Source organism: Parambassis ranga, chromosome 6 (genome assembly GCF_900634625.1).
Source record: "Parambassis ranga chromosome 6, fParRan2.1, whole genome shotgun sequence".
In the NCBI taxonomy this organism is placed as follows: domain Eukaryota; kingdom Metazoa; phylum Chordata; class Actinopteri; family Ambassidae; genus Parambassis; species Parambassis ranga.
The window spans coordinates 8,327,018-8,352,675 of record NC_041027.1 but is presented as its reverse complement, the minus strand read 5'-3'; the positions used below and the strand labels follow the sequence as shown (position 1 = coordinate 8,352,675).

The 25,658-nt window shown below is 41.3% G+C and overlaps 1 protein-coding gene across 8 annotated transcripts in view; it reads left to right on the top strand.

Moving 5' to 3' along the window:
* The first annotated feature begins 1,189 nt into the window (after positions 1–1,189).
* rassf7a (Ras association domain family member 7a) overlaps positions 1,190–25,658 on the top strand; it is a 30,743-nt gene continuing 6,274 nt past the window's right edge. Inside the window, exons 1-3 of one of the 8 annotated variants that reach the window (XM_028407873.1) lie at positions 1,192–1,288; positions 5,477–5,606; positions 15,828–15,833. The gene's annotated coding sequence lies outside the window, so the exon portion shown is untranslated. Of the gene's footprint in view, positions 1,289–3,797; positions 5,607–12,188; positions 12,595–15,827; positions 15,834–25,658 lie in introns of those variants that run through there. The other 7 variants (XM_028407872.1, XM_028407869.1, XM_028407870.1 and 4 more) reach the window with 7 other exon arrangements.

Sequence of the window (25,658 nt, the reverse complement as noted above, 5' to 3'; positions counted from 1 at the left end):
GATGAACGGGTACATCAAAGGAATACATTTAATGCATAGAAACTAGTTTTGTGTTAGTAGTACCATCAGCATTATTCTAGTTTGTGTCACTTGCTGGAGGAAAATATATTCAGAATCTGACTCATTATTTCCAGGTGCTGAATTGATATGGTGGAGGTCAGAAGCATTTTTTTCCCTGCTCACTCTGTTCAAGGTCATGTGTTTAATAAGTATGAGCAGTGAGAGGCAATGGGGTTTAGCTGCTGTACAAGAAGAAAACGAAGAAGAAGAAATTCCTCTGGAACAAAATTTTTTTCACAAACAAAGTTCTTCAAGTGTTGTGATTTGTGTGCTGGATTTGTTGGGAAGCCACATGTCACTCCATAAACAGGATTTAGTAGGTAAATGTAATGTAAAAACATCTGAAGTAGCATTGAAAATAGTGTTTTCAGTTCTTTGAATTATCTTTATATGGGGTCTGACAAGACTTTTTACAGGATTTTGTTGTGACAGGGAAATAAATTCCTACACTCTTTTCCCACACTCTTTTTTATTGTTCTACATAAGTTTGACCCACCATTAAGAATAAATAAATAAATAAAAATCATATTGAAGGTTTTATAAAGACTATACAATTTGTGCTCAGTGGTGGGTTATTTTGGCCTTTTTCATGTGATGAAAATGTTATTGTAAAAGTAATTAACTTCAAACCTTCTGCTTTTAATCATTTCTTTCTCACCATAGCTTAAAACAAACTTTAATTTCTCAGAATTAACTCTTCTCTCGGCCCTCATAAATGATAGCAACTGCCTCAATCTAGGATAAAATCTGATTTAGTCTGTAAAGCCTAGAAGTGATTTTCAAAGTTTGATCCCTCTGGAATCAAACTCAATGAAAATTGCAATTAGTTACATATAATCCAATATTGTCACCCTGTGTAATCTATCTGCAACCATGTCCTTAGATTTTCTTGCACTATAAAATATGTAGAACCTAAGTTGGCCTGCTGCCATTATGTTGTGTGTGTGTATAAAACTAAGTATTGACACCGGTTAACTAGCTTTAAAATGAAAGTATTGGCTTAATTTATAAATGCTTGTAGCTTGCATCTTCTGGTATATTGTTTTTTCCCTTACCTCATTTAAAGGTAATTGTCGGATTTTATTTTGAAAGGCTTACCGGAAACTGCTTATTGTTTGTATTTCCGGGAGGGCTCGCTGGACACTAGCGGGCTTCTGACTACGGGGGTGCAGCTAGAGAATGAAGCAATCGATTATACAACGGATTGCAGGCAACTACTAAGTCGTTTGTAAGTTATTTGTGCTGTGTACTTTATGTTTTGTTTGAAAAGTGTTAAACTGAAGTGGGTTTGAACGCTGGCAAAAGATGCAACAAGTGTTGGCAAGTGAGCTCCGAGCACCTGCGGGATGAAAACAAGCTAACGACAAACAGGGACAGTAAACTTTACACGCTGTGGTGTCTATAAGTTAGAAAAAGACGCTGCTGTTTAACTGGATTGTTTTTAGTTTTGTTTTGCTGTTCTTATGATCTTTATCAAAGAGAGATTAATTCTCTCTGTGATGATAATTCCGCAACTGCCAAATCTTAAAAATCGATAACCGTGATACGCTTGTTTATATATATATATATACTAACTAATCATGTAACATTTGCATTTGCATTTTCGAAATCACTGTTAAAATGATAAATATGCTTTATTATGATATTATGATATTAAAATATCACACTTAGGTTCTTAAAGGTAGAATCATTATCCATGTGTATCAATTGTAAATAATAGAGAAATGTGAAACTTGTTAGAAAATGCAGATTCTATTTCTAAACATTTGCAGCTTTAAATGTAATTTCTAGGGCTCTCATTATACAGTCACACTGCATTAATGCTGTGTGACTGAAGATTACAATATTCTCTAATGCAAGCAGTCAAATTTTTTTGTTTACTTTGTTGTTATTGTACAACTCTGCTGTGGTGAAATCTGCAGGGTGATAGAAGTGAAGCTGGGTGGACAGAATCTCTCACACTGGAAAGATAACTTCTTCTAACTTGTGGTTAGAGTGTCTTCTTCTCATCAGTCATCGCATACATGATTAATCTCAGCAGCTCTTTTTTTGAAGAGTGCAACAGGCTTTTAGGAGCATTACAGCAAACTATGTCAAAGTGGGCATGAAAAGAAAAAACGTGGTTGATTCTAACATGATATCAAATTTAGTTTTTAATGTCAAAGTTATTGCCAATACCATGATGTCACTCTGTCTTCCTGTAGCTGAGTATCGAAAATTCGTCACATGAGAGAAAACAATAGATGTTCACAAGTGTCTGCATTGTTGATTCACGGATCAGCTGATGTACTGTTTCGACTTAGCTCATGTATTTCTTCCTCTTATTTAACACGCATTTTCTGAATGCATATTTACAAAAGGGCTTATGTGTTTGTTTAACCTAAATATATTCCCCTGCTTGTTTGCCAAGTTGCTCTAATGTTCCACCTTTTTAGGACATATCTCTCTTCCTATTCTTGTTTTACTTCCTCCACTTCTTCTCTTACTTCCTTGTATTTAATATTATGTTGGTTTCTTCCTTTTTCTTTATCTTTCTCTCATAACTGATTTACTGTAAGGGAAGAGCTCACCCTTGTTGTTGTGGCACTTCATACATATTTTATGTACTGTTTGTTTTGAAAAATGGAAGCCATTGTGGTTTTGCATAGTCTTCCTAGGAAAGATAGATAGATAGATACATAGTTAGATAGATAGATAGTAGGGATGTCCCGATCCAATCACGTGATCGGAAATCGGGCCCGATTACGTGATTTCAAACTCGATCGGAATCGGACATTACCTCCCGATCAGGACTCGAATATATATTTATTAGGACTCTCAAAGTTAACCCCTTCTGTGCAGGGTGCCTCTGTGTCCTGTAGTGTAGGGGTATGACAGTCGCTATTGGCATGAGAGGTCCTGGTTCGAGACCTCGATGAGCCGCTGCGTGTGTAAAATATTTTAGCGTGGTGGTCTGGACACACACACACACACACACACGCACACACGTTTTGCTAGGATTGGATCGGGACTCGGTATCGGCAGATACTCAAAATCAAATGACTCGGACTCGGACTCGAGGGCAAAAAAACCTGATCGGGACATCCCTAATAGATAGATACTGATTTAATATTCTGCAATCTTGGGAAACTGATTTTGTTGTCATCTTATAGTTAAGTCTAATCTCCAGGTTGCATGTTCTATCGGCAAGAGTATCCAGAGATTCTGTGGTAACTTTGCAGCCACTGTGCTCCCATTATCTGCTGACAAGCTGATACATGCTTGTTAAGCCTCAGGTAGTCCTGTCCATTACCTTTTTTTTTTTTTTAAAACAAAATCAATAGCTTAGGCTTAGACTTGTCACTGCTGTCCACGTGTTGGTGTCCACTGTTGGCTCTGTGACCTTCTTTTGTTGAGGCTCATCTCCTGTATCTTAGAACAATTTATGCTGTATAGAGGTAATTGGGCCCATTTTCACTTGGTAAATGCTTTTCTGAGAATGAGACCTGTCTGTCACAGCTTAAGAAGGGTAATTTTGTGCGACTGAGACAATGTATTACAAGCAGATGATTGCGTTCAAGTGTACAATACGTTTCTGAGAACATTTCTGTCTCAGTAATAAACCATTGGGCTAACACTCACAGACTGCAATGCCTCACAATTCTGTTAGAAATCTGGGCTGGAAACCCAGAATTTATTTTGTTCCCTGGGCTGATGCCAAAGGGCGTAGTAAAAGATTTTTATTTTATGTTTTAGAGTTTAAAGTGTTGCTGAAATCAAAGTTAGTTTGGGATGTTGTTCACTTGAGACTTAGGATACAGAGTGTAGCAGTCTTCATTTCATTTAGGAATAACAGTTGCCTATTTATGCTGCAGAGCTATTAGTTCACACACTGAGAAGATCCAGCTAAAGGATCAGGATAAAATAAGGAAGTAATTTCTCCTTTTCAAATTCATTTCCAGGTCTCTCTACAGTCATCTGCCTGTACTGGATCAAATTCATCAACCTTAAAAGGGATTTCTGCATCAGTGCTTTTTGCAGATGATGTAGCTCTGCTAGCTTCACTGGACTCACACATCTGCTGTGCTCTGGGGTTGCTCATAGGCGGGGGTGTGAAGTATTTGGGATGACGGTCAGCCTCTCCTTGGGTTGTAAGAGAGGTGCTGCCATAAATAAAATATCTTGGGTAGTGTATCTTAGGGTCCTGTCATGAGAGATGGAAAGATGGAGCATTTAATTGACAGTGACACACTTTACCTCCAAGACGACAAACTACTTTTCTGCACATGGATAAGCTGGGTCTGTGCTCCTTTGCCCCTGTCTTTATGTGTGCAAATTTCAAATTTCAGTGTGGTCATTCAATGAGTCTTAATCTCCTCTTTCACAAGACAAAATTGGCACAATCTCTGTAGTGTGTTCCACCTTTATGGAGGAGCCATTTCAAATCTGACATTTTTATAATTGTCACAAGCAATCGATCTGATTTTTCAACTGTAATGTAGATCCAGTCTACATTACCACCTTGGTCTGCTGCATTTGCAATTAAAAATAATGGATAAGATGCCTTGTGACAAGAAGATAAAGGTCCTTGTTATGAATTATATAATGTATTAAAAGCTAGAAACTAGCATGACCAAAAAGCTGCCTTTTCATTTCAAGTAGGTTTAGAGTGCTTTAAGAAAGATTCTGATTCTTAAACTTGAATGCTATCTTTCAAATATTTGATTTGACAAACATCCTTATTGTGATCAGTTATGTTGTTGATAGTCTTGATTGTAATGTCAACATTGCCAGTGCTTTATGTTTTAAGAACTGCAAAGTGTCTAATTCCAGAGATTATTCAGTAAAAACTGACTTGTATGGGTGTAATACAAGGTAGAGAGTAAATGAATGTTTTATAGTGTTGGCGTAGACACAGGAAACCTTTGAGTGTGCCAGCTAGTGACGGAGCTGTTCCATTATTGTCCCATTGTGCTGTGTTGGTCTTCTACGCTAACTGAAATAGCAGCAAGCCAGCCAATTTGTCGTGAAGATGGGATTGTGAGAAAGTTCAGGCAGAGATATTTTGTTCTGTTACTTAGGTTCTGTGTGTGTGACTCTTCCCTAATTGTGGATCACTATCTACTACACTTATTTTGTTTTTCTCTCTTCCTCTGCCCTTGCCTCTTTCTTTATCGACCCTCCACCCCAAACTACTTTTTTCTCACAGGGAGTGGTGTTTGGACAGTCATGTGACTTTTTGTCTGAACACAATTGCCGGTGTATGCCATTGGCCGATTTTCTTTGAAAGAGTGTTGGTTTCCCGGGTGATGGGGAATAGCGGCACCACTTCACTTTTCTCTGCAGCCCAGCCCAGCCCCCCCGCCTTGCTCTGCTCTGAGTGGCTCTCTCTCTCTCCCTCTCTCCCTCCCTCTCTGTCGCTCTGTCTCTTCCACAGGCTGTGTCGGATCAGGTAGCCTGTGAGCACGACACACACAGACAGTGACAGGGTTGTCTCGCTCTTCCTCCTCTCACTCTTCTCCTTTTTCATCAGGCAGGCAGTCACAGAGGCCATTAGACGACAGGAGGTAAGTGAAATAAATGGCCTTGTTTGTTGAGATGTAAGTGTTTTTTAAGTTTCTACTTACTGTGTGTTTTCTAGCTGAACACATGGCTGAACTTGTTTTAGTGAAAGCAAACAGGAACAGTTAGAAATTGTTAACACATATGTAAAGTTAATGTAAGCAATTGACAGAGCTGTTATTGGTAGCATTGGTTACCATGGTAACATCATTTGACATGTGAAAATGCTTGTCTAGCACTGTAATACGATGATAGTGAGACATATTTTTCTGTGCAAGTGCAGCTGTGTGCTGTCATTATGTGGGGGACAAATGGTACCTGTTCTTTATGGTCAAAGACTCTATATAAATATGGATGTAGCAAGGTTTGTATTTGCAGCTTTGGGTCTGCACAATCTTGCCAATTTGAAGCCAGCCTGTTCCAACCCAAACCAAACTGAACAATCGCAAACTTACAAAAAAAAAAAAAAAAAAAATTTAAGCTTGCCAGAACGTTTTATGCCCTGTCAGAGTTTGGATTTTTAATGTCTTAACTGCACTGTTTTGAAAAAACAAACCTCCTCATCTCTGAGTTCACGAGCCAAGAGCTGTAGACAAGCACCATATTTCATATTTCAGCAGTAATCATTTCCAAATTACACAATTGCACTGCCTGAGGAGTGATTTACTTTTAAGTGACGTCTTTCAAGTTGGTGTGTTTTTAAGTAGGAGTCATGTGGATGGAGTTTGTGGAGTCAGGATCCAGCAGTCTTGGTAGTTGGCCCTTGGTTATTGTATGGCACTACAGTAACAATATTTAGCATGGCTATAAAAATGTCCTAACAAACAAACCATGTGAACGATATACCATCGACAAGATTAGTTGTAATGCTGCAGTTATTCCTCTTCTTTCCTTGTAATGAGAACTGTACAGTAAGGCTTAGTTAGTTTTTATTTTCCATGAAAGGGCCAACAGCTGTGCATGATCTCTGTTCCACTCATCATAGCACAGACACAATAAGGGTTGTGTTTAGGAACTGGACCACTTTGAGAGGATTTTCTGGCACGGTTACCATCCTGAAGTGGTGCCCTTTGAGCTCCCCTTCTGGGACTACACCAACCAGGTGGTCGTGTCTGTGTTTGGTTACTATGGAAACATTGAAAACTGGCTCCCTGCCCCTCCCTCAGGTGCACTTTATCTGATGACCCGGAGGATCCTCTCCACATGCACACACAAACACACACTAGCATCTGTTTGCTGACACTTATGTGGACGAGGGACACATGGAAGACAAATTTCCAAAAATGACTGCCTGTGGTAAGAATAATGCAGTTATGCAAGTTGATCTGTCAAGTTTGTGATTATATAACAACTGCATGTTTAATGAGGAAAGCAAGGTTTGCTCAAGCTATGCTCTGTTTTTAAAACAAACCATTTATGCCAGACCATTGTCCTTAGACCTCAAGTAGGTGAAGAGTCTAGATAACTCTGAAGCCCATGTGTTACATAAGCTCATTCATCAGTGCTTCTTCAAATAATTTTGCCAACTTGTGGTTTGGTCAGGAAGTGGGCCATTAAGGATTTCACGTATATTGATACTGACAGGCGAGTAGGTTTGATTTTACTCTGCACAGTGGGGTCATGTCGACAGTAAACCAATGTTATGTGAATATGATGTTTTAAGGTGTATCATATCAGTAGCTTGTCTGAACTGAGTGTTTGAAGACTCATAAAGTGAACAGAGAGCAGGGCTGGAGTGGGTGTCATTGATCCCATTGCCTGGTATTGCATTGCTGATGCAACCAGGAGGAAACTGGTGCTGAGGCCTTGTTGTTGCCTCTGACTGGCTGCCATGATGTCACCACTGCTGACCCGACAATCCTAGCATTCCTGCTGCTAGGGTTTTACGCAGACATGGAGGCGAGTGTGTGAGAGAGATGTGGGAGAGATGCCACAGACGTGCACACATATGGTCTTTGTCTAAGCGGTGATTAGTAATCTGGCATATCCACTGATACATACACACACATATGTCATTAATTTGGTCTCACGCACATGCCCACTCCAGCACATACTCTGGTAGCTCTACAACCTGAGCAAAGATGGTGATGGCAGTCTCACCGGCCTCGTTAAAATTCAACAGGTCTTTAAGTGTCCGCACTTGAAGTTCTGTTGAATCAGTTTTGCATTCATCCCAATCATCATGCTCAAATGTCTGTTGTTAAAATGGTATGATTAGAGAGATCCAGCTCCATTATGCACCGGTGTCATCAGGTCTTTGCGTGTGCGTACGTGTGCATTCATTTCTATTTGTGTATGTGCTTATAGTGCATGATTGTAACTACAAAAGACTTTCTTGCTGTAACACAGCTACAGCTTCCCTTTGATCCAGAAAAGCCACAGAAGGTAAGAGATGACAGGCCTGGTGCAGTGAAAGCTTTTAAATGCTGTTGTTCTTGCAGGTGTTTGGATAGCTCTTTTCCCTAGACGCTCTGTGGAATGGACCAGTATTATAAACAATACTAAGAACAAAGGGACAGAAAATTGAAGGTGACATCTTGTTGTATGTGGAAGACATATGGAAAAGCATTTAGACTCAGTAAACAGATGTAAGAAAACATTTAGGCCACCAAACTGTTGGAGGTTGTAGAGAAAGGTGTAGACAGATAGACGGGCGTTGGTGACTGTGTTCCGGGGGGGCCTCTCCCTCACTCTGTCTGAGGCTTACAGAGCTTTTGTTCACCTCTGAACCCTGACCTGCACCCACCTGATAGCTCCCCTGTCCCTCTAACCTGGATTTCCTGTTCATCTAGTGGCCCTCGCTGCTGGGCTTTTGTTGTTCCTGAGTTCATCCTCAAATCAGCAGGAAAAACTCCTCCCCCCACAGGCCAATATCTCATTTTGTCCCAATTTCTCTTGGATGTCTTGCTCTCAGGGTGAATGGTATGCATTGCCCATAGTTGTAGTTTGTGTGTGGGGTCTCCCTTTTGTCCCGAGAAATCCTCAGCTTAGCTAGGACTTGAGGCTGGCAGAAACATCTTGTTGACTTAACTTTGACTTTCCTTTGTTCCCTTGGCCCACTTGCTGTTCTTACTATAGCGGGTACTTTTTGCAGTGAGGAATGAAAGTGGCTACTAGCCCTGCCATGAAGATCCCATCTAACTTGTGTGTGTAAAGTTAAGGGCCCTATGACAGCCCAATGCTGTTTAGGCTGGCTGTAGCCTATTTCCATTTACTGATAGGAACACCACAATGCAGCACAGTGTGACACTAATGGTACAGCTTTATCTCAAGAGATGAAGAGAAACTTTACATTTATAAGCAGGGTGAAAAAACACTGGCTTTGGTAGAGAGGATGAAGGAAGATGGTAAAACATGTTGAGGTAGCTTCATTTGTTACAACCACCTAAAAGTATTGAAGGACAATGCTGCAGCTTATGGTCTCAGTCCAAAATTTATCTCATTTCTGAAAAAAAAGGTTTTCATACAGCCCCTCAAAAATGCATCATGAGGCCATGTGAGAGGTAGCAGTGTTTTTGAATGGTGGTCAGTTTGTTGCGGAGCCAGTCTGGACTGGTTCTGTATACAGAGGGAGGTAAAGAGATGATGGAGAAAAGGGTGCCAGAGTCCTCACAGCTTGGAAGCTGCTAAAGGCAACAGAGATTCTCTGGTGCTTCATTAGAGTGGTGTGAATTGAGTGTTCAGCGAGGGTAAAAAAGGAAAAAACTGTTTTGTTATATTTGTGTGTGACTGTGTGTGTGGCTTATGTCTTATCCTATCTTGTGTTTATATGAATACAAAGTTTGTCTTTGAACTATGTATATATCCACTTGATGTCTCATGTTGCCAGGTTTGCTTTGTACTCCATTGCCATCTTTTTGTTCTGAACGTGTGTTTTTGTAGTGATAACACAGTGACATGCACATACTTTCAAACCATGAATCACCTTCTTGGCCAAAATTCTGGGAAGAAAACAAAGGTCTTTGTCAGTTCTTGATGCAGGATATGCTATATTTACATCTCAACAGGGCAATTACCTTCATTGGTGAAAGCCATCTTGCCTGTCATAATGATACAGAAGACATAGCTAGAATGCATTGGCCTGACCATAATGACAAAGCAAAGCTATACTTAGGCATGTTTGGCACAAACAGAGCATTACTACCTTGCATTTCTTGCCATGAGTATGGAAACCGATGTCAACAAGAGTTCAGGATTTTGTAACTTGTTTGGACGTTTAAAAAAAGGAGCTATTGTAGTGTGTTCTTAACCTATCCTGCGTCCGACCTGTTTGCCACCTGTTGAATGCTGTTTTTAGTGAAAGGCTGAATAAATAAAGAGAGGAAGGGGTGGGGGGTTTTGCAGGGAGGATGAGAAGGGGCGAGTCTGAGCAGCAACTTAACGCTACTTATTCTTGGTGAATAATAGCCAACAAAGACGCTATCAGCATGAATTCCCCTCTCTGCTCCCCTCTACATTACCAATTGAAGGGTTGCCAGACCCGACCAGTCTTATTTTTCAGTTTCTGAGCCATCTCCTTGTCTCCCCTGAGCAGAGTTATACGCTGGCTCAAAACTCTCTAGACAGATTTATACCCACTCACTTGTTGGGGTATTAACTTAGTTGTCGGTGGTGACAGAAAGCAGTCAACTAGCTGCACTGATTAAAGGGTTGAGTGATTTCTCAGTTTTTGTACTTTGGGTAAAGATTAAAAAGTACAAACTAGGTAAGCTTTGCTCCTGAAAGTTTTCTTCAGCTTCTTTGCTGAATGCAGAGGGAGGGCTGCAGGAGGAGAAGCGAAGGGGGTTGCAAGAATGTTTGAGTCACACAGAAAAGAGGGATGATATGTGGGGTTTGACAGGGGAGGGTTGGATAAGGGAGGGGGGCACAGCAGTGGGAGGTGCCCTGAGGAATGCCTGGAAGGTGTCAGCAAAGTCTGGGAGGCTTTGGACTGATAATCCTCCACATCACAATACAACAGTCTCACCCTTAAATTCACCCTCCACATGGGTCTGAGCATGGACAAGCATATGATCCCTCTGAAGGGTAATAGCCTGTCAGGATCCATAAAGTGTAGTTACTTCTGTACTGCCTTAAAAATTTCACTCCTCCTTGGCACCTCAGCCTTTTCTCACTGTGGCCTTTAGTACCTAAGCGCTGCCTCAGGAGGCTCTGCCCCCACCTTTGTTCAAGAGTGTGGTTTAAGTGATTTGTTAGACAACACAGCTTTTAGATGTGCCAAAAGCTTTGCTTTATAGACAGAACAGTGGAACAGCTCACACTGATGTGGACTGACTCTCGGTGGGCCTGTGTGACTCAGCCTAGCTAAAAGCTACAGCGTTCTTCACAGTGGTCTTTTGTTTGCATGATTTAATTCATCAAATTAATGCAATTAATCCCAGACATCTATTTTTGGAACATCTGCTTTATACAATGTGCACACTGGTTATTAGGGAGTGTGGCTGCATGTTCTCATTAGCTTGTCCAGAATACAATCTGATGTTTAATTGGAAAAAGGTATCGCTGATGGCCTGCTACTGCTGGATCACTGTTCTATAACTACAATGGTCTCATGCAGCGAGGATGTAAAATATTCTTTTTCATATTTCCTGATATTGCAGTTTTTAAGTGTATATATTCTAATATTCCAAGCTGCAAATCCTGAGCCTGAAAATAAGGCTGATGCAGTGGCACCAAAAATAACTGTTAATGTAATGTAACGAAGATATTTTATTCCATGCCATGGTCACAAAAGCAAACACCAGAAAGATTAATGGGACCTTGGTTGAGTGATGGTTTCTGTCACATGGCAATATTTATGATATTTATATACATACTAATATATTAGTTACAAGCTCACCATAGGGATGTCTGAGGCAGTCATTCCCTGCATGTGTGTTTTTAATCTAAATGAAAATGAAAATAAAGTAACAATAAAAGAACAAGATATGGTTATTAGGGTTTGGTGGTGGGTAGAGAGGGGACCAGCTCATGCTTAGGGGCTCCCACACATTTTTGCCTGATCCATTGGTCACGCATGTCTTGGCTCTTTGTGTGTGTGGGAGGGTGCTGTGGAGATAGGAGCACAGTACAGGACTTAGTGACTGCTTTTTTAAATATATTTATTGTTGCAGTTTATTAGGGTTTTGTTTTGTTGATGGGTACACTATTTATTAGAGTGGTCCGATTTTAGTACCCACAGGGCGTTGGCTAACGCAAACACAGACACATACACTTGTCAGAAGCACCTGGTCTGCTGGACTATGACCTCATTCCAGGAAAAGGAAGAGAGAATCACCTGACAGGCTAATTTGCGTAATCAGCTGTTCATGTTACTGGAGGCCAGAGTGTGGCTGTCTAATGCCTCGGGTTATTGATTCTTACAAATAGTAGAGACAGATATGCAAAATGCACACGCATGCAAAGAGTTCTGAGTTGATACGGCTCTCATGAAAGATTTCTTACAAGCAGTCCTTTGTGTCATTTGAGAAACAGCGGAGCAAAAAAAAAAAAAAAGACTAATCTACCTGGAAAAAGGGAGGTATCTAGCTGTCAGCCAAGCAAGAAAGGGTGGGGAGAGAGAGAGAGAAAGGAGTGACTAGGAGGGTGTGTTTCTGTGTGGGTGAGAGCAGCAGGCAGGAGGAGGAGGGGTGTGGACAGAGAGAGAGAGAGAGAGAGAACTCCAGCAGTCTCTCAGATCTTGGCTGTGGTGAAGACACCCAGTAGAAGAGCATATGTGAAGCAGGCAGCAACAAAAAGGCAGCTGGATTGAGCGGAGGAGAAGTCGCGACAGCCTTTAAATCTCTTCATGACCACATCTGACTGCTCCTGACCTCCACTGGACTCGCACGCTGCTCACACACACATACAGACCTGCCTCACAGACAAGCAGCACAACCGGCTTTGCTGCCTTGTCAGAAGTAAAGGATTTCCCAGAGTGAGGCAGAGGGAATTGGAGAATTAAAACATAAAGGGAAAATCAATAACAAGAAGCAAAAGACCTGTCCCCTCTCGGTGAGTGTAACAGCTTCTTTGGGTTAAATCCTTGACTGTTTGAATTCCAGAGTCAAGAAGTTTCTCTGAAGTCAGCTAATCCGTAGTTTTGGTGTTTGTTCCAGCATGCACATAAAAAGGTGTGATTTTTCTGTGTATAATTTTGTGAGTGGTAGGGAATCAAAGGATATATTATGTTATTCTAGCAGTTAAACCATGTCTTTACATGTACCTGTTGACTCTAGACCCAAAAATGCTTATATGGCACAAAAGGACTCAAACCTGTTTGGGTTAAACTTCACTCTTTGTGCACTTCTGTTTTTCCTTTTTTCGGTGCTTCTCCCTCTGTGATTAGAGAGCTAGCCTCTATATGTGTTGTTTTGTGTGTGCAAACAGTTACTGAGTGACAAGTATGTGAGAAGTAGGGGTGATCTCTTACACAGGTCTCCTGTCACACAGGCTGCTCCTTTTACCCTTGTAGGATTAAACATTAATTTATGGAGAACATGGGCAGAGTTCATTTTACTTGCTGCATGTTCCTACCACATTTAACCATTAACATGCTGCACATCTCAAATACCAATACCATGCAAGGCTTATGCTCACTCTGCCAGGCCAAACACTAACTCATCGTTATGCATGGGTTGCATCTTATTTAAAAATCCCCAGCGTGGTGTGTGTCAGACAGTGGAGCTCATTAGAAGGCTGTGTTTGTTATCCAATCAGGGTCATCGATTGGAAACCTCCACCTGCCCACCCCCCCTCCCCAAGAGGTGATTATTTTTTTCCCTGGCTGTGAGAGTTGCACAGCTAAACCTCATGTGTTATCTATGTTTGTGTGTTTCTCGCTGTGAACTTGCTTCCAGAGAGATAATGTCAGCATAATAGATGACTGTAGGGAAGAGACCCAACTGGAAAAGTCTGACTCAAGCATATGTCATTGCTTTAACTAGTTTTAGCTTCTTCCATGTCAAAGTCCCACTGACTTTTTTAACAGTATTTGTTGCTAATACTTGCTCTGCTGGCCACAGACTACCATGTTTACCAGGTATAATATTCATTTACCTTCAGTAGAATGTAGGAGCTTGCCCATATATGCTTGACAAAGAGAATAGAGAGAGTAAAGTTGATCCTGCTAAGTGTTCACATAAATATTACACCTGGAGTGAAAACCAGCAATGTTCAAGTTGCGGGAATACATAATAAAACTTTCCCAGCCTTGTTTGAATACCACTTCTTTTCTCCCTCCCCTTTGTGTCTTCCTCACTACCTAGATATTTCTTATTTTCTATCACATGAATGAGCCTGTTTAGCATGGAATGAGCAGAGTGTCCTCTGAGAGTGGTTGTGCCTTGTTCTCTGCGATGTTATTTTTACTGCTCTTTCACTGCTTGAATACACAGATGGACTCCTCACCACTTCTAGAATAGTCTGTCTATCTCTGGCTGTGTGTCTGTCTATCACTCAGCTTGCATAGCAAGGAAAAGCAAGCCTGCCCGTGCACAGAAAAAGATATCTCTTGGGATTCTTGATGGGAACTTTCTAAGTCGTTCTTCATGCTGCGGAGTGACTTAATTTCTCGCCGTTCTTATCAGCAGTTTCTCCCTTCTCCTGCAGATGCACTCAGGGCCGGAGGTAATTGGAAACGCTATGACAAAATATTGGTGAAATAATATGTTTACACGTTTGGGGTCGTGATTATTTTTGGGAAGGTTTGAATCACTTTCTCTCCATCTCTTTTTCCTCATGTGATCATTCATGTCCTCTCTCCACCACTCTTGCTCTCTCTTGTACATTCCGTGCGTCCTTCCCCTGCCTGTGCAATGTGACGGAAGGCAGTGCTGTGCTCTGCTCATGTCGTATCCATTAGGGATGAAAGCACACTGCAGTGATAAAAGATTGATCCAGTCCTCCTTGCATCCCTCACACCCGGCTCCCTCTTCCTCCTGCTTTCCCTGTTTTAAATCCAAAGTCAACCCAGTTTTCAATTTATCAAATCATCTGTACTCCTCTAAATAAATCATCGTCACTGAGGTTTACTATGGCAAACTTTTTCCCAGAGGATTTCATAAAAAGGAACATTCTGTTGTTCTTGCGTAGGATGCTGTACTCCGCCCCTTGTACAAGGTTACACATCTCAGTGATGCAAAGAACATATTTTTCTTCTTTGCAGAACATTTTTTAAATTGGGACAGTTCTTTCAGACTACCTACTTCAGTGTTCTTGTACCAGAAAGGGTAATATGTACTTGGCTTGGAGAACCAGTAAGAGACTGGCGGCCAGCCCAGCACACACAGCCTTTCTTCACCTGTTTTATCTGAGGAGGCAGAGACAAACACAACAGACCTGTAGTTTGTCAGCTGAGAGGCTATAATTACTGAGAGGAAGGAGGGGATTTGGAGAAGGAATTTCACTGCGGTTCTGTTTTTAGATCTTTCAGACATGTACCTTTTTAGTAGCACCTGAAAATGTATGAAAGTCTTTTGATCCCAGCTGGAAGTTTGAGAGACAAATCCCTCAGGGAGCAGTTTGTTGCCAACTGCTTGGCATTGTACTTGTTTTTGTCTCCAGTTGTCCTTTTTCTTAGGGAATGCTGTTGAAATAGTTTGAGGTCATTTGAGCAGCACTTGTATCCTTAGTCTGAGTACCTCTTCATTTATCCAACATGTGTATGTCAGAGGTTACATTAACCCATCCCCTCTCAGAATGTCCATGCAGGGCTTAAGTCCACCTAAGGACTTGTTACCAAGTAAATCCAGCTGACCGTAAAGTTCACCTGAGTGAATGCTGTCGTGTCCTGTCAGCCTTCAAGGGTGCTTTCTGTGCGAAATCATCAAACCCACAGCACCACATTTCCTGTTCTGTCGTAAGACTTTCAAACTAGTGGCAGGTTACTGTTGCCAGGGATATGGATGTCTGTGTCTGTTTGTCTCTCTGTCCATTGCTCTCAGTTCTACCATGTGAAGTGATTGTAGCGTGGTAAACATCCCTGCCTCTTGGGATGGTCATGTGATTGCATGTGCGTGCATCTGTAGATGTTTGTGTGTGTGCACGTAAGCAGCAGGTTGTTCCCTTGTTCAACCAGCCATGCTGTGTTGAGTCTTTGCACACAGAGCTCTCTGGGCAGTAAATAACATGGTGCCTCAGCCAAGGGACCTGGACAGGGCCAGGAGGGGGGTCAAGACGCCAACAAGAGAGAGAAAATGTCTGCCTCAGGGTTCACAGATACTAAATCAACAGATAGGAGAGCAAAGAGGCAGGTGGATCTGACAGACCCGTCCCTCACGCTGAGAGGCTTGGCGATAGACCTGTCATTTGCTGTAGATGTGTTTGATCAAGCACATTACAAATGCTTCTCAGGGTATGGAAACTTGTGCTGTACAGAAACACAGTGATGAGCGGAAACTCACATATATGCAGTAAGGCTGGGCCTTAATCAGGGTTGCAACAATTCTATATATGTAATTGACACTAGTATGTAATTTTAATGTGTCTCTTTGGTATTATTATAATTAGAATAGTATGGTCTTATTAAAAGAATACATTATCCTGTGGCTGTATGTTTTTTACACATCTCTCTGAAGCTGCCACACACATTTCTCTTTCACTGGTGAATCCTTATTACTTGTACTGTTTAGTCTACCATGTTTCCCATATCGTGCTGACAAAAAAACCAAAGCGGACACTTTTTTCCATCCATAGAGACAAACAGATAAGCCATATTCTCTGTGTCAGATTACCCTCTTCTTTGCGGTTTTAGATGCAATGTTTGACTTGACTTCTGGGCGCTGCTCCAAAATGTAGGTTTACTGAGTTGCCTGGGTGTGTTGGCTCAGTGAAAACCTCAAACAGTGACTCTTCCGTGTCATAGTTTGGTCAGATTAATTGTGACGTATCTCAGATATAGTGTTTGTGTCTCTTTGCCCAGTGTTGAATATTCTTACTTTTACAAGCACCTTGTGCCTTTGTGCCATCTTGCCCGGTCTCTTCTACACTAAGCCCCCTCCCCCTTTTTCTATTTGTTGCTCCCAGAGGGTAGCCAACATATCTCTCATATGTAAACTCAGGGGTGGCGTCCTTGTCAGTATATGTATGCATGCGTATCCATGCCAAATCACCAGGGTGATCTTGTGTGGGAGAGCTGAAAGGCAGTTTCCTGGAAGCAAAGGGGATCCTCACACAGATATACAATCTTGATCCCAAAGGTGCTCGGAGGATACTGGGAATCGACTATAAATCTGCATCCGGCCCTCCTACCTTTTCCCTCAGTCATCTTGATTGTCAGCACATCCTCCATCCATACTGTTCTGATAGGCGTGATCGTTACTCCTTCTGAGAGTAATGACAGGGAAAGAGAGACACGTGTGACACCTCCTCCTCAAACTATAAATCTGATCTATTGAGGCGCCCATTCAGGCCATGTGAGGCAAGAGCACAACCTTTAGTTTCTGTGTGTTCTAAGTGGATGAAGTTAGGAGTGGGTATCACTAATGGGGGGCTACCAGAAACTGTCAGCTTTCACAACCAAACGTCAAGTTTCCCATCAGATTTAAAACCTTGTTGTTTACTTGTTTATATTTAAATTTTTTATTACTATTTATTTTATGATATTATTAATACTACAATATTTTAGCTTTATAATTTTAGGCACGTATCTTAGCCAGAGCTGCCATCATTAGGACAACAAGTCGTTGCAGCAAACAGTTTTTACATAATTAATTATGATAATAATCCATGAGGTTTAGGGCTCAGCCCTGCGATGGACTGTTGACCTGTCCAGGGTGTGGACCGTGCCTCTTCTCTGTTAAAAGCTGGGCTAGGCCCCCTCCTCAACCCCCCTTGACCCTGAGCAGAACAAATGGGTTCAGAAAAAAGATGGATGGATTTAGAGCTTGTTTTGCTAAATGAAGGAAAGTAAGGTATCTAATTCTCAGGTGTCAAACACAACTTGCCGTGTGACGGTGGATTATTCTCCTGCCCAAACACCCTTCACCCCAACCACAAGTTTGAGTTGTTGGTTGACTGTGGGACATTTTGAATTGTTTACTGTTGGCTGCTTTTTTAAATTGTTAAAAAATATCTCTTTGATGCCAGTGGGGAAAAGATGCACTCTGCCTGACCACCTTTGGTAGAACTCCCTAGATATGTTTGTTCTCGCTGTCTATTTTTACAGGAGGCCTGTTAGCTCTTTTTCAGTCTCTGTTCTAAATGTTGACCTATAAGTTGTTTATTTGGTGGATGACTGCAAGGCTCACCATTCAGATGAACACTGTTGGTAGTTTCATGACATATTGTAAATACCAGAGGGCTTGTCTGTTCAAATCCCCCGGAAACCTTATCTAAGCACACACAAGTAACATTTTTGTGAAGTGAATCATCTTTATAGTAACTAAGGCAGATCTTCTTATCTGACAAACTTGTGATAAGTTTCTTGAAGGTCTACACGTGCTGGCTGTCTCACTTCACTGAGGTGTTTCAGTTCAGTTCAGTTCAGTTCAATTTTATTTATATAGCACCTTTTATAATCAAAATTGTCTCCAAGTGCTGTGTTTACCTGTATCCCTGTCTCTAAGGGCAAGGTATGTTGGAACTCCCTAGGTAAATATTGGGAATGTGTAACAAGAGATGTTTTGCATAGCAGAATGACATTAGCAGACTAACATATTAATCCGTACAGCTGATGGCTTTTGTTTTGAACTCTGGCAGGTTTGTCACTGTCAGGAACCTCTAGCTTAGAGTTTCAAAGGCGAATCTAATCGAAACCAGCAGTGAATGGATTTAATTAGCCATAGTAGTCATTTGTGAACTGCGTGTCTAATGTTCGTGACCTCAGATTGATGTCTTGGGAGGAAGCTGGGTGGAATTCTTCACTTCTTATCTGTCAAAACAAGGATTCAACAGACAGGTTCTTGTTTTTTTTGTTGAAGTCATGTGTTTTTCTTGTAATATCACCACTCCATCCGTGCACAAGAATGTGCACCTGCTCTGTCTGGGATTAATAACTCTCTTACCTAAAATAGATGGTGCTGTGTGTAGATTGAGACCTGAGATTCATATTTTTCCCCTAGGCAAGCTAATGGCAATAATCCCTTCAGCTAAGAAAAGGACTGGGAAGAGTGTATTGCATCATGTATTGCAAACGCCAGCAATTTAGCCTTCCATTACCTTCTGTTACCTTTATACTCAAAGCTTACCACCTGTATATGTAAAATCAAATTATTGCGTGTTTAATTTAAAATATTTATAGACTTGAATGCTTTGGCCCTAATAAACGTATTCTTCAAAGTTAATAAAGTTCTTACTTCAGACTGGGCTAGAGAATTTTAGATGACAAAAACAAAAAAACAACATGAAAAGCAAAAAAGGGGTAAATAATTGATATCAACAGACATGGAAGCGACCATTAAATTACTCATGAGTTTAGCCTTAAACCAGTGGCACTGCAGACCATGGCATTCCTGACTCCTCAATGACACATGCATGCATTCATGCAGGAAGTGAGAGTGGAGCACCCACACATACACCTGGGGAAAAAAACAAAACTATAAATAAGATATGTTGGTAAATTTAAGACTACAAATTTTCCACTCATGTACTGTGCAAATTGCATCCTTTAAATTAGGGGGTTCAATTTTACAGCTACATGTTAATTTTATTTGAGTCAGCCAGTCTGCCTTCTATTTTTACCGCCTTGTAACATATTATTTTGCCAGCATGCTAACTGAATATATTGCTTTTTGCATGCATCTACTCGCTGTACGGCCTATATATGAGTTATGTGAGTTTTATCCAGTACAAGTTGGCTGGGAACAGAGTGATGTCCTCCTTCCCTGGCAAGCACTGCTGAGTCAGATTAGGAGTATATAATTACACATGGGTGCCCATCAGCAGTCTGAAAACCCTTCTTCGCCGACTCACCTAACAATACAAACTCCTGTGCTCTCAGGGCTCAGCCTGCAGGCAGCCAAACCTCTCATCCTAGAGCTGAGCTCTCAGTGGAGGCCAGCTCTGTTCTGCCCTGCCTTCTATAAGCTATGTGCAGTGCTTTATTATCATTCTCACCATTAGCTGCTGGCTCAGTGGGTGGATCCATGAGTCAGCGCAAACAAATTCCTCCTCTCTAATGTACTCACCTCTGCACAGTTTCCGGGGTTGAAGCAAACAAATGAATGATGACAGCCAAATCAGGTATGAGTAAGTCTTTCACTGGGTGAGATTAATAATATAGTAGTGTTTTAATGTGGTTTGGACTGTATAAACTATTGTGGCCACATGACCTCATGGGTATACCCTATTACTTTTTAACAAAACTCAGAAGCGTGCCAGAGATGCTTTATATTTCCAAAGCAGAACGATATAAACACTGCCTCTTTTTTATTTTGTATGTATTCTCAAGAATTGAAATGAAATATATCTATCTATATCTATATCTATCTATATATATATATATATATATATATATATATATATATATATATATATATATATATATATATATATTTTCTCTGTCACATCTCCTCGCTTTCCCTCTGTCTTGTGGTTCAGGCCAAGTTGCCATCTGTCTGTGTGAGTGCTGCTGGTGATTCATGATGACTGGGATTTCACACTAAATGCTGTTTTACAAAGTGTGACTACAGTGGTAGTGACAGCCACAGGTGAGGGAGTTTTTGACTTTAACCTAAACTCTCACCAATCATCAATTGCATGCATTTACACAGCCTGTACAACAGCAGCACATATGATCTAACTTATAAGAGGTTACTAACTCCAGCACATCTGGGATATGTGCTTATAACTTTGTTGTCAATGCTGTGTATCTCTGTTCATGTTAGGCTTTGATTTGGAGGCAGAGGTGACCCCGTATTAATGAACCACTGATCTACTCCCATTGAAATTTCACACTTGGACGAGCCAATCATTATAGTAGCTGAAGGCTGCAGAGACAGCTCCCTGTATGAACGTATGACAACTAAAGCTTATTAGTGCCGTTTCTGATTCTTTTTGCGCTGAGTCATTAGCATGTCAATAGAGTAGAGACACCGTCTGACGGGGGGACATTTTCAAAGAGCTAGTCGGTAACAAGCATTTGGACTTTGTTCTGAGAAATATTTGCCAAATTAATGTGCTGTGAACAAATGCATTATTCATCAGGTGTGCTAAAGCTTCAATGTAGCCCTGTTAACAGAGAACCAGGCAACCGTTCAGTCTAATTAACAAGCAGTGTATCTGAAGAGCCTGTTGCAGCCTGGCCTTCTGCTGTGAGGAAGACACATCACAGTCACAGTCATTTTGAATTTTATACATAAGACTGCACTGATGCCTAACAGTGCACAAGCAGAGCTACAGAAGTTTTGATCAAAAAAAGTGAACACACTAGTGTTTGATGTGTTGTTAACACCTTCCTGACAAACTGTCATCTAGCAGATGATGTCTTCCATGGAAGGTTATCAAGTTTTAATGTTGTCCAGTGGAAGAACTTTTTATCTTAGATCTAGTTTCTGAGTGCACTGGAGCGCTACTGATGATGACTCCTGCATGGGAGTTGATGGTGTTTTGAGCGCTACCAGTGAATCTTACAGAATTTGAAGATGTTGCTTTCTTCATGACAGATCTGTAAGCTCTGTCAGAGATAAAATCATGAGAGGAAAAATACATGAAGCTAGGTCTGTCAGTGCTATTATGTAATGTAAAGTATTTTCCCAAATGTCTTCTGAATGTGCCTGAGGACTAAGTTGATCCTAGGTTGCACAGATGTTTTATACAGGGATTAGCACAATTCAGTCCTAGAGGCAACTTTTATTTTGGGGAATACTTTATGTCCTGATTTTGTGAAATTAGACATAATATAGTTTTATGAAAACTCACAGCACCATCAGGAAACCTCTGTTCTAATTTAAGCATTGTCACAACCTAAGGTATAGCAAGAGGCTGCGTAAAGTAGATGTGACAGAGAATACCTGTGTGATTCATCAAAGAGAAATCCTTCTTATTGTTGAGGAACATCAAAAGTAAGATTTTCTACCATTGTGAACAATTATTATGACGTGGTCATGCCACAGCGATTTTCTGTCTTTGCTTTTTTTTTTTTACACTGATTGTGCTCCCTTGATAAACTGAAACAGTGTAGGATAAAGGAGGAGGAAGTGGAATAAGGAATGCAAAGGGGGGAGGTGAGGGAGGACAAACAAAAACATTTGTTTCCCATTTTTAATAGTTTTATCAGTGGACACGCCAGAATGGCAGTACAGCCTGGCGTGGCAGAGAACTCAGTGCTGCCAGGGGTTACAGAAGAGGCAACACTGTCTGCTGAGTGTGGAACTAGAACAACAATAGTGTCTCTACAGTACAGATGAGACCAGGCTGTTTGGTGCCAGCGTGTTACTGGCTCTTTGAGTGCATCTCTCTGCCAACCTGGAGCAGAGTGGCACAGAGGGCACAGCTTCTCTCAGCACTGTTCATTGTCCTCCAACAGCAATATTTATCCTATTATGTGCACTTAAACCAGCCTGGACCAGGGTCTTATTTTCTCTGTGGATGCTGATAGGGATAACTATTTGTCTACACTTGTTGTGTTTGTGTTTCCATCTGTTGCTGAGATCTGAGACAGTGTGTGATGTATACTGTCCTTTTACTCTTGCCATTGTTCCTCAGACTGCTGCTGCTGCAGAGATAGCACAGTAATTACTCTGAGCTGGAGCCACCTCTCATGAAGATAGGCCTAAATGTGTGCTTGGAAACACACACACACACACGCACACATACATAATTGTACATGGGCATACATGCATACACAATCTTTGACCATTGCACTACCATTCCTCAGGGAGCTGTACACACACTTACACACAGACACACAGTAAGCATGCTCTTCCTGTAGCCTAAGGCAATAATAACTTTGCTTGAAATTCCTTTCTGAAAAGCTTTTGCACCTGCATGTTTCTCAATATTATGTATGACTAACAGATATTAATCGTTCAAACCATCAGAAAGCAAAGTGAAGGTTAAGGGTGTGTATTTTTGCCTGGACATGCATTTCTGCATGTGTAAGAAGGAAATAAAAATAGTTGGAGAGTGTGTGTATATCTTGCCTGAGATAAATTCTTGTGGTTATTTTTAAACTGAAAATATCACACCACAAAGTGGACATCCAGTAAGAGGGTCTATCAAGTGTTCTCATGAGCTGTCATGTATTTTTAGTCAATAAAAGCGTTTTGTTGTCGCCCAGCTTTGTCCAAAAAGCCACTCAATTCCCAGCTTAGCCCTGTTGCGCATGCAAGTGGCACTCGGACGAGCCAAATCATGCCCCGTGTGTCTGCCGGCTTGTGACGCTAACGGCTTCTGCCTTGAGTTGAATTCACAGAGGAACTGGGAGGCTGTTATTGAAGAGAGACAGACAAAGGCACAGACAGGGTGATGAAAGACACAAAGCGGGTTAGTTAGATGGGTGAGTGATGATGAGAAGGGAGGTAGGGGATGGCACATGGCTCCAATCACTGCTCTACCACTTGTTCTCCTTTATCTGTCAGCATTTTTTTCTTATTTATTCTCTGCCTTTTTTGTTTTCTCACTGTCAGTCTTCTTCCTGTCTTTCTCTTACTTTCATCACATAGTCTGACTAGTCGTTTTCTTTATTAAATTCAGAAGACAAGCTCCTCAAGTGTGTCTTTATGGGTATGGATGTGTTTTTGTTTTGAGAGACTTGATTGCTGATTGTGCAGTGCCCTCATTTCTACCGGAGATATTATGTGACAGGCCAGAGGTCAGAGTTTCAACTGAAACTGTGTGTTGTTTGTCTTGGTGTACAGGGTGTGGTGAAAGTAGAGGTGGGCTTGAGCTGTCTTTTTTTTTGTTTTATCCTTTGTCGGGGGCTGGGTGGGGGCGACTTGTGGTAAGGGGGTGGAGTTGGGAGGTGTGGAGTGTTGTCATGTGGGTGAAATTATGAGTTTTGGAGAACTTCAGTGGCCTGGAATAGAAAATGGGCGTGTATGTGCAGTGACTTGAGCAAAGAGGTCTGCAGTCTGTGTTTGTGGACAACATCTGTATGTTGACTCAGAAACCAAACATTTTGCTCATCTTGCGTTAGTGATGGTGTGTGTTTTGTTTGATAGACTGCTTGGATTCTGGACCATTACAGTAAGGGTCATTTTTCTATTTTTCAAAAAGGTACCTCTCACTCATCTGTATTTCCATGAGACTTAACACAGGACTATGGAGCTGTGCTCCTGTGGATGACTGGTTCTCAGTGTTGTTGTGCCTGTGATAAAAAGAATAGAGCAACCTGAGAGGCACAGGCCTGTTTGTTTCCTGTTAGTGCAGATTATCACATTTCACCAGCCAGGAGGTACAAGAGCTAAGCATCATGGGAGAGTGACATTCTTAGCTGGGAGATGTTTGTGTGTTCTCTTTTAATGGGATTGTTATGGTACATGAACATCTTGGACTGATATAGAAATTAGAATTAGGTTAGACACTCTCTTTAAGCTCATTGTAAATGACATTACAGTCCAGTTAGGTAGACCCTGTTTTTTTTGTTTGTGCATGTGTGCATTTGACAGACAATGTCAGGACTGTAACCTCTCTCAGAAAACAAACAAACAGTGTTATTTCATGGTATGAATATGGTTTTGCATAAAGGAAATATTGGTTTAGGCCTAAAAGGTAGGTTCTCCTCACTAGGCCAAAAGAATTAAAATGTGACTTCCTCTTTACTTCTGTGTTTTTTAATGCCTCACAGGTAAATTATTATCTACTGTCTTAGTTATGTCTTGCAACACAATGTACTCTCAAGACAAAATATGGACTTCTCTGCTTTTTCATTTTGATAAGCACACTCTGCTCTACTCTATTTCTTCTCTCGATGAAATCACCTCTCTCAGGTCACTGAAAATAATTTTTACTACATGTGATCATCCATCACAATCTTTTCCTTGTTTCCTATGAGGTAATTGTGTATGTTTGGTCAGTGTCTGCTCTGCCATCAGTCCCTCTGTATGTGGTGTCATGTGCTGTTCTGCCATGTTGTTGCCACATCAGACTAGCTGTTGCTTGTCAGTAGAGTTTGTGTTTGGCATCTAAACAGCAGAGAAGTAATGGTCATGTGGGGCAGCCAGGTCAGCAGCAGCAGAGCAGGGGTGTGGTGAGGGCTTTGTTAAGAAAAGCAGGAATTCTTCCGGCTGGCAGATGAAGTCAGTGCATTCCTCCAAAGCAGCTCTCTATAGTCAGCCAGTGGAGCACAGCCCTGCACTGAATGAAGGGCAAGATAATGGTGGGGCTCAGAATTAAACACCTCCCATTGAGAACTGGAGAGACAAACAGAACGAGAACACCATCTGTCTGTCTCTGGGTGGAGAGTTGTCTTTTACTCACCTAGGCTACAAAATTTCATTTACCGTGCCAAGTTCTACAGATAAATCTTCCTATGCCTGAGGCGGTTCACTTTATATGTGCACTACAGTATTTTATTACCTTGTTTTGAAGTTCAGCTGTAAAAGTACAGACTTGAGGGAGGAGGGCTTGAACTTAATGATATTTGTTGAGCTCATACCTACTGCAAAATAGTGTAAGACTACCTGCTGTTATCTGCTCTGTGAAGTTTGATAAAACCCAGTTCTGGTCCTGCTGAGCCCGGTCAGATTTGACAAACATGCACACAGTTGTTCTGTCTCTCTGCTGTTGTGTTTCTATGTATTTCCATTCCCACAAACATCCTCTTCCCAACATAGACGCACTTGAGTTGCTCCACTTTCTCTGTCTGTTCCCCTCGGCAATAAGCTATCATAACGGCTTTGAAGGAGGGCAGCAGAGCGTTTAATTGGGTTACAGATTGGCATTTATGCTCCCAGGTCCGCAAGATACTGCTGGGGCTCTTAACTAACCACTAGGAATTTAACAAAACACTACAATGCTTTACCCATCAGCTGATGGTCTTGAAATGTACAATTCAATGAAGCTTATTTTTGACATTAACGTTGTCATTAACGTTTGGTGTATAAACTGATATTTTTTCAACACTGTGAATAATGGTGGACCCTGTATACATGACAGCTGTCAATGCATATAGTTGACATACTATCAAGTTTTGTAAT